Source organism: Sander vitreus, chromosome 11, assembly GCF_031162955.1.
Source record: "Sander vitreus isolate 19-12246 chromosome 11, sanVit1, whole genome shotgun sequence".
Lineage (NCBI taxonomy): Eukaryota > Metazoa > Chordata > Actinopteri > Perciformes > Percidae > Sander > Sander vitreus.
In genome coordinates, this window is record NC_135865.1 from 10,762,748 (window position 1) to 10,773,269 (window position 10,522).

Sequence of the window (10,522 nt, forward strand, 5' to 3'; positions counted from 1 at the left end):
TTTCCTCCATTTATGGCTATGATTTTAGGTTGTGTGCAGGAGAACAATGGCCATCAGGGAATGCGATATACTGTATATCAGAGTGCATTTTACAGAGACTCCTGCTGGAGTACAATGAACGCCCTTTTGTGTTCAATATTCATTATTGAAGTTCATTTGTGACCATGAGGTTTTCCCGAAAAGCTAGTAATGTGACCTTTGATTTGAGATCATTTTGTCACACATAGCCTACAATGAATTTTGAATAAAATATAATGTACTTTTTCCCATGTTTGAACGGTAAGTCGCATTTCAAAAAAATTGACAACCAGTGACATATCCATTGTGAATATCATATTAGCAGTGTTGGGGGTAAGAGCAACTAACTTGCTTTAAACATAATTGAAGGAACATGCTGATTTAACTAAGAGAACTTTTTTTCTGTAAGTCGACTTAACACAGCCTGTACAGTTGTGGCTGTCTTGTTTCCATTTTTGTGGCCATTTTTCAATCGTGTATGAAGATAGGTAGTTATGTAGGAAGATGACATGCTCATTCTTAATTCCAGCTACAAAGCTATGATTTGTCAATTGCTTCTCAAACTGGGGTAAATAGCCGTGAGCGAGCACAACACCATACCTATTTAAGTTACTGAACAAATTGGAGATGAGGGCAGTTTTTGTCACTGTGTTGTACATTACTCTGTTGTGCAGTCACTATGGAAGCTAATGTATACATTCACTCAGCCTAGTGAGGCAGCCCTGAAATGACAGCCCTGTTTAATGCATGGTCCTATTAATAAAACAACCCAACACATACATGCAAATACAAAACACACGCGTACGTACACACACACACACACACACACACACACACACACACACACACACACACACACACACACACACACACACACACACACGCACATGCACGTGCATACCATACAGCAGGCCAGTGTTCATTTCATCAGCAGTGGTGGAGAAACAACACAGTAGCTGATGGCTTAGAGAGTGATGAGGCGTCTAGATTTACCAATGACAGCCATTTGTTAAGTGTGACTGAAATACTGCCTCCTCTCTCGCTCTGTCTTTTTCTTATGCTTCTTTTCTCTCCATCTTTTCCTCTCTCTTCTGCTTCTCGTCATTCATCATCAGTCTGGTGGAGCTGTGGCCTGTAACCATTGGACTGTGTGTGTGTGTGTGTGTGTGTGTGTGTGTGTGTGTGTGTGTGTGTGTGTGTGTGTGTGTGTTTGTATAAGAAGAAGACTATTAACCTCAACTGAATGTATTTCATCTGCACTGCCTCAATTTCAATCAGAGCTAATGGAAGCGCTGGCCAACGGTCAGCTCAGCCCTGGTCCTCAAATAACAAGCATGCACGCACGCACGCACGCACACACGCACACACACACACACACACACACACACACACACACACACACACACACACACACACACACACACACACACACACACACAGATGACACATCAAGGCTGCATCTCCTTCCTAGACTGGGTAAACCCAGCCCGATCTGCCAGCGATTTCATTTTGCCCTGCAGCTCAGACTGGAAACCTGTACGTTTATCTCATAGACAGTTAAAAAAATGGACCAACAGATCCCTTTGCTCTGGACGGAGACCAGTGAAATATATTAGAAGCACCTTTCCGGTGAGGGCTGAGCGTTACTGCGCAGCCTCCAACTGAGCTTGAAGACATAGATGTGACGTGAGCAATCTGTCTGAAAGTTGCCAAGAGAAAGCTCAATCATTCCGAATCTTGCAGAGACGGAGAGCGTAGGTATATGTAAGGAGATAACATAGGCACAGGCTAATTATTGCTAACTAAAATGCTAGTTAACATTAGTAATTAAACTTAAACAGCTAATGTAAGTCGAAACTGCCTGCGAGCTTCTCCTGTACTGTACGGTAATTCCTCTACTATGCGACAGTAAGTCCCGTGGTTATGACACAATCGTTAGCCTATTTTTACAAAAACGTCTACTACGGAGCCATAACGTGAAATACAAGGTAATGGAGCCTTTTATACAATGTTGTGTTTCTTTAGAAATGAACAATGGACAAATAAAGTCTTTAAATGCTTCAGATGTAAAGTTATTCACTGTCAAAGTGACGTCAAAATAAATGGCAGTCAATGGAATGCTAACAGCGCATGAGTGCTTGTTAGCATCAAAATGGCGCCATAGGAGGTACGCGTTGTGGAGAGAAGCTTACCCCCTTGGTTTATCTATCCTGCTTCCGTTACAATTTTGTGGGGACCAATCACAAACTGGCTTATCCACCTGGTGCGCTATTGGCGGGTTTAACACGATGACGATAGAGAAGCGACCAAGCAGCTTCTTGTTTACATTCGACATAGCGGCCACCGAAGCACAGCAACCCGTTCATGCCTCTGTCGCTGCCACGTCACCCGGCTCGTTGGTCTGATTGGTTGAAGGACTATCCAATTGCGTACAGAGTCATTTGAACTATGCCCGTTGATCACGCCTCTTGTGCAGTAGAACATACAGAGCAGACTCCTCAGACTAATGTTCAATCTTAAAAGATTGAGCTTGGTCTGGTGATAGCTAGACTACCTCCTTCCCCCACTCTACATTCATCGTGAGTCCAGGCAACTACAGCACTGCATGCATCCTGTGTGGAATAAAGTCTGTCCAGAAAATCATTCACAATAAACAATACAAAAAAGAAGCTACTCAGCAATCAGACAGTGGCTTCCGAATTGTAGCATTTTGGTAATATTAACTAATTCAATGATTAAAATGAACTAGCAAAATAGCTGTATTAAAAATGCATGGAGACAGGCATGCTTGTCTTTTATAAAATAAAATAAAATAACTGACTGCTTACCATCCAAGCACTGAGACTGAGACAAAAATGATTGGTGCTGTGAAAATTTTTGCAATGTTGCACTTTATCCTGTCTCAAGGGAAACCACTGTCACAGCACAGAGACATATTGTCGGTCAAAAACAATTTAAAATTCAGTAATTACAATATAGTTGCTAAACCAGGTATGCTCTGTTACATCAACATTTTTGGGGTCGGCTTGTTTACTATCAGAAGTAAGAACTGAAGATTACATGTAATATAAATGTATTCTCTGTGTGTCCAGTGGAGGGACTGATCTGGGATGTATTTGCCTGGGGCAGGGGCTAGGTGAGGGTAGATGGATAGCCTTTGTCAGAAAAGAAGGAATACAGCTTCCGGTAACAAAGTTTTCTTGTTAACATGTTGTGTTGTCCCCGCTGGCTCTCTAACATTAGCCACTGGCAAGCATAAACTCAAGGGTCAGCTGGTTTTCAGAGTTGGAAAATGTATTAATCCTGCACCTTTACTATTTATGAGGTTGGGTATTCTTAAATGTATTTATTTAATTTTATTTATTTATAAGGACAAAGCACATTAATCAACATTACTGTAAATGTGCCTGTGTTAGCCAGCTGACGAAATGTTTTGAAGCACTGCGTGCAATTACCAGGGCTAAGCTAGCTGTTAATGGGCCATAAATACCTTACAATGTAATCACTGTTTCAATGACTAATAATAAGTAATGAATAATTGATATTTGCCCAGCACTGATTGTCTGTATAGTTTGTATCTATCATTTGATCCATATTTACAGTGGGGCTCGAAAGTTTGGGCACCCTAGGTAAAAATTTGTATTAATGTGCATAAAGAAGCCAAGAAAAGATGGAAAAATCTCCAAAAGGCATCAAATGACAGATTAGACATTCTTATAATATGTCAAAAAAAAAGTTAGATTTTATTTCCATCATTTACACTTTCAAAATAACAGAAAACAAAAAATGGCGTCTGCAAAAGTTTGGGCACCCTGCAGAGTTAATACCTTGTACTGCCCCCTTTGGCAAGTATCACAGCTTGTAAATGCTTTTTGTAGCCAGCCAGGAGTCTTTCAGTTCTTGTTTGAGGTATCTTCGCCCATTCTTCCTTACAAAAGTCTTCCAGTTCTTTGAGATTTCTGGGCTGTCTGTCACGCACTGCTCTTTTAAGGTCTATCCATAGATTTTCAATTATGTTGAGGTCAGGAGACCGTGAAGGCCATGGCAAAACCTTCAGTTTACGCCTCTTGATGTAATCCACCGTGGATTTTGAGGTGTGTTTAGGATCATTATCCATTTGTAGAAGCCATCCTCTCTTTAACTTCAGCTTTTTCACAGATGGCATCAAGTTAGCGTCCAAAATTTGCTGAAATTTTATTGAATCCATTTTTCCTTCTACTCGTGAAATGTTCCCTGTGCCACTGGCTGCAATACAACCCCAAAGCATGATTGATCCACCCCCCATGCTTAACAGTTGGACAGAGGTTCTTTTCATTAAATTCTGTGCCCTTTCTTCTCCAAACGTGCCTTTGCACATTCCGGCCAAAAAGTTCTATTTTAACCTCATCAGTCCACAGAACTTGTTTCCACAATGCATCAGGCTTGTCTATATGTTCATTTGCAAACTTCAAACGCTGATTTTTGTGGTGAGGACGTAGAAGAGGTTTTCTTCTGATGACTCTTCCATGAAGACCATATTTGTTCAAGTATCTCTTTATAGTGGAATGGTGTACCACAACTCCAGTGTCTGCCAGATCTTTCTGGATGGATTGTGCAGTCAAACGTGGGTTTTGACTTGCTTTTCTCACAATCCTGTGAGCTGTTCTGTCTGATATTTTTCTTGGTATTCCAGATCTTGCTTTAACTTCCACTGTTCCTGATGACTGCCATTTCTTAATTACATTCCGAACAGAGGATATTGGCATCTGAAAACGCTTTTCTATCTTCTTATAGCCTTCTCCTGCTTTGTGAGCGTCAACTATTTTCAGTTTCAGTTTTCTAGACAACTGCTTAGAAGAACCCATGGTGCTGATTGTTCGGGCAAGGTCAGATGAGTCTGGGCATTTAAAACCTTTGAGATTGACATCACCTGGTCTTTCCAGATGATGATTGAGAACAATCCATGACACTGTCAGGTCTCAGCTTGCCAAAGTGGGCAGTACAAGGTATTAACTCTGCAGGGTGCCCAAACTTTTGCAGACGCCATTTTTTTTCTGTTATTTTGAAAGTGTAAATGATGGAAATAAAATCTAACTTTTTTTGACATATTATAAGAATGTCTAATCTGTCATTTGATGCCTTTTGGAGATTTTTCCATCTTTTCTTGGCTTCTTTATGCACATTAATACAAATTTTTACCAAATTTTTACCTGGGGTGCCCATTGCTATTATACAAATATAGATAATAGCCGCTTTAAGATAAAAAAAAAAGAAAGTCAAAAAATTCACATTTATGTTTTCTGCAAATTCATGTATTCTGTCTCACCCTATTAAACTACATACTTTTATATTATATCATGTAATATAATTTTCTCTCATACTTATTACATTATGCAGCATTTTTGCCCTCCTTTTTGTCATATTATATATTCCCTATTACAGAATTTGGATTAGGTGTTCGATTATTTACTGCACACATTCACATGGTGTAATAGCCTATTCTTTTTGTGCATATCTCTGCAAAAATAATGGGTTTTCATTTTGGTCATAAGAAATGGAAAGTCCTGGTTCAGCATTAGTGTGCAGTAATATTGCTCCCTTGTGACCCCAACAGGATGTGCTTAAGTGTAACACATCTTAGGTATCGTAATGAGAGCTCCTGCACCTCTCTGTAGCTACAGTTATGCTCTATGTAGCAACAGAAGAGAACCACTCTATTTTTTCAGCAATTAAGCAGCATCAGTCACTGTCAGAAAACTGGCCCTGAATGGTAAGCACTCCATTAGTGGAATTACAGCAGCTTCAGACTGCTGCAGAAAGAGACGGGGAAACGAGGTGAGTTAATGAATTCCAGTTGGTGATCCATCAGTTGTAATATGCCTTTTGCAGGAAACACTCGCAGTGTGGACTGAAGCAGAATCTAAAAATTACCCATCCTCAAAACACTAGTCTACAATAAGGTGTAAATAATGAACTGTTAGTATATTCAGGTGGATAAGGACAGAACCCGCAATTACAGTGCAGTTGAGGAGCTCCAGATGGGCTGACTGGAAGACTGCGTCTAATGCCTCTTTGGCTGAATACATAAAAGCACAGTAATAGAGTAAGGAAAGGCACTTTTGTGCCTGTTTGAATTAGGAATTAGGATTATATATATAGATATATATATATATATCTATATATATATATATATATATAAACATATGGGTTTATCAGTGAATTTGGCAATTACTGGAGAGAAAATCAGCTTTCTACACACTGTCCACATGATGTAGTTCAATTTGCTTCTTCTGTTTTTTTGGCTCTACCAACATAAATGGAGACACGTCCCATGTTGAACCACCTTACCCTAATCTTAAACAAGTACTTTTCTTTCCTGGACTTAACTAGACCTTAACCATAGAGGTGCACGATCAGAAAAAACTCAGTCCAGTACTTTTGTGTAGCCTTAACAGTATTGTATGTTACACTTAACAGTACAGTATTTGTATGTTCTACATATTATCTATCTATACAATATGTCCTGCATAGAGGGGCTTTAGTCAGCTCTTTATTATTATTTTTCAGTGTCTTGGCACACAATATGTATAAATGTAATACATCTGGCTGATGTTCTGCTTGTTTAGACATTTTCAAGCTTTACTCCATAATATCTAATTTACATGAACCAACATGCTTTAAAGCTTAAAATATTATTTAAATTCCTATCCTGGGCGCGAGTTTTTGTTTTTTGCAGGATGGTAGGGGAAGACTCATGAATATTCATTAGGGAACTCATCCCTGATTGGCTAACCCTGACATTCTTACCCTAACCATAACCAATCCCACTCCTCTTGCCTAAACATAACCAATCCCACCAGAGCAGGCAACGAGTACTAGCCATTCAGAGGGAGAGTAGGGCGGGTTCTTCCCCTACCATCCTGCAAAAAATTATTTCGCATCCTGGGCACTGTGGGTAGTATCTGTTCTACCTCTCTCATCTCCATTACCTTCCCTCTTTCTTTTTCTCTCAGTCTCCTCATCTGGTTCCGTATCTCTTCCCTTCCCAAAGCTGAGCTTTGATTGACGAGTCTTTTCAGTTTCTTCTATCTCAGTGAAGAAAGTAAACACGGGGTCAATTTATATTTATATTTAAGTGTTACAACAAGCCTGCGTCATGATGAATGGCCACTGTTAAGCGTAGCGCGACCGCACAGGTTACGTCTGGGGATGAATGAAGTACAAGCATTCCACTAGTAAAATGATCTAATTACCTATATCACGCTTCACATGGATCGCACTTCACACTACTTCCACCTTTGCATCTGCTAAAGGACAATTCACATGAACACAGGTGGTCCCTTGCCAGGAAAATGTAACCATAAGTTGTTTTGATGAACAAGAAGTGACCGATAATTCAGTCAGTTGACTTTTCTTTGTTATTTAGCTGTCATTCAAAACATCCCTGATTGTGCACTTGTGTTTACAGTGATTGCTGATAACCAGAGAGCAACCAAGAAACTGCCTTAAATGCTGTCTGCTAAGTAACCAGGTTAGTGAGGTCAAAGGTGCAGTGACTGGTAAGTGATAAGTGGCCCAGCTCACCCTAAGGCCCTGGATAAGCATTCCTGTTCTGAACTCAACAGCCTCTACATCTCAAATCCAACACTGGACAAATGAAACTAAAGGCTGCGATGGCCTTTTCCAATCCCACTCTGTAACCTCCTTCATTACTCACCCTAAAAGTTTCTTTAAAAAGTAATACGCTTCTGTCTTTTGGTGCTTTATGGGAATCATATACACATTTCCAGGGGAATTCTCATATTCGTCTGTCGGTGCATCCACCCTCTGTGTTCGCTGATCAAGATGAACGGCTGTGTGCAGCCCAAATTCAATCCAGAAAGACCCAAACATCAATAATATATTAGTAGAGCAGTTAGAAGCCTAAAGATATCAGTATTGATCGTCTACTTAGATTCAGCTTGTTTGGACTAGGAGACAAATAGCCTCTCGGCCTCTCTCGAGAAACCCATTTAATTTTACAGAAAGAGTTACTCTACAATGTTACTGCACATCTGCTGCTGATGTCATTCACATCATCTGCTGTATGTAAAAGTGACATTAACAACAAGACTGGATATGGGACACAAGAAACATTTTTTATTTGTATTTCCATTCATGCGATTACAGAATGCTGCATTCATTCATTATCATTTCTATCACATGGTGTGACTTGATGGGCCAAAGTGGAGACTTGGAAGTGTTCATGTTCAGAATTGTAGGTGTCAAAATGCCACGACTGGAATATTCCATCAGATTGATTGATATAACTTTGTCCAGATCTGTGAGAATAGCTTTCCTCCTATTCTAACAACAAGTCAATCAATGCCCTCTCTCTCTTCCACAGTTATTTTCTTTTATAGCTGCTCTTTGTCAAACGAATCAATGCAAGGGGGACATTTTAGTGGACTGAAAGGGTGAAGAACCTGCAAACCCTGCCTGATCAAGGTTGCATGCTAATTATGACATTTATTACACATTCTGTCTGTGCATCCTGCACCTCTCTTTGAGCAAGCAATATTTAAAACTTACATTTTATTATTAGACAAAATTAGAGACGGCAAATCTCTGCAGCGCTGTTTTATGTATTTGTCTACAGTCTTTTTTATGAATGTTGAAAAGTTTAATTTAAATGTCAGCTGGTATAACAGAGATGATCAGAATCTTACTGAATGAAAATCATAAATTAGTTTAGTGTATTATTTCAAATTTACATTGTAATAGCTGCAATTATAAAGCAACACATGTTTCAGTCTTCCAATTTTCTTTTCTCTATGGCGGCAGGTCTCGTCCAATTCTGTTGTCCAGACCATGCTAGCAAGAACCCAATGGTTTTGTCTTTAAAAGGTTAAATGCAATTCACCTCTTCACATTCCTTTATCTGCTGTGATATGATTTAATGTGGGATGGAAAATTCACGTCAATGATAATGGAAAGCAGTTCCATTTAATTATTAAGCAGTAAAGGCATACATAAAAAGCAATACAAAAACCAGTGTGTAGGCTATTGTATTCTGTGTTTGCTTTGTTTTTTATTTAGACATTTCAAATCTTCTATAGAGATGTGGAGGTGTTAGCCTCTACCAAAAAACAATGTTCCTTGGTAAAACAAATGTTGCCTTATTTATGTTATGTCTTCTTAGCTGCCAACTAGCACAGGTAGCTTTACCTCCATTCAGTTGGTAAGCCTTCAGTTACTGTAAGAACAGAGTGCTGCATGTGGTTAGTCACCGGGGCTAAGCTAAACTTAGCTGTCAATGGTCAGTAAATACCAATACCTTTGGAGTTGGTTAAAGGCACCTTTGACGGAGTTAGGGTGAGTAGTGAAATTAAAGTAACGAGTAGTGTAAATAATTATTGTTTAGCAATTAGGAATGTAATCTTATTACTTTTGCAATGAGTAATTAATTAAAAAAAGTCTGGCAACACTGTGTATGTGGGAAGTAAATCACAAGAAGCTACCTCTGAACATGCTGTTACGGGTGCGGAGAGACCTGAGACGCCTCCCGGACGGGAGTGGGGTGAACAGGCTGTGGTTGGGGTGAGAACAGTCTTTGATGATGCTACGCGCCTTACGCAAGCCCCACAACAGGAAAATGGCAGATTATTAGTTTAATGTTGCGGGATGTAATGAACAGTGCAGCCTCCAATGGCCGCTTTAGCTGCTTATCAGAGTTTTTGTCTTGTTTTATCATTTTCAAAAATGCCTACTTTTTGGTTACTACATTTACACAAAAGAGCGCACTGTGTGAGTAAATACATTAAACTAGAAGATTAATAAGGCTGTATAGACTTTTGTTATCCACTGTATACACAATATGTAGATTATATATATATATATATATATATAAAGCAACCAGTTTTACCATGTCCTAAGTTAGTGATGGTCGCGCAAAATGTGGGACTGCATCAGCATACATTTTGGGTCAGCTTTTGTATCTAGAGTGAACAGTCCTTTTGAAACTACTGGTGTGTTGTGCCTCTGTCACTCAGAAACTTGGTATCTCAGTGCAATGCTATGTGTTTGTGTGTGTGTGTGTGTGTGTGTGTGTGTGTGTGTGTGTGTGTGTGTGTTGTTTTTCTAGCTTTATCACAGTCTTCAGGGCTTTATCCATTTAGCTCTCCACTCTCACTGTCCCCAAACCAAAACCCACCTCTATCCTGACAAAGCTGATGCACTTTACTTAGGCTAGTTCAGTCAGTGGCTCTCAGCGTCAGATAAAATCACCCTTTAGCGTCTGTATGGAAAGCACTGGGCATAGCAGCAGTTCGACCACGGCGCTGTAAGAAGACGTGGCATCAAGAGTGACAAAGTAGCCTATGCATGTATTATGGTAGTATGAAATATCGAAAATCTGCGTAAAGGCTAGTTTATGTGCCTGATGTGCACCTTTCAAAAAATTAACTACATGTCATGGCGACGCACATTGCTTGACCGTGGCTTGGTAGCGTTGCATTTCCCCCTACTCATTTCTGGGTTCTCCTTC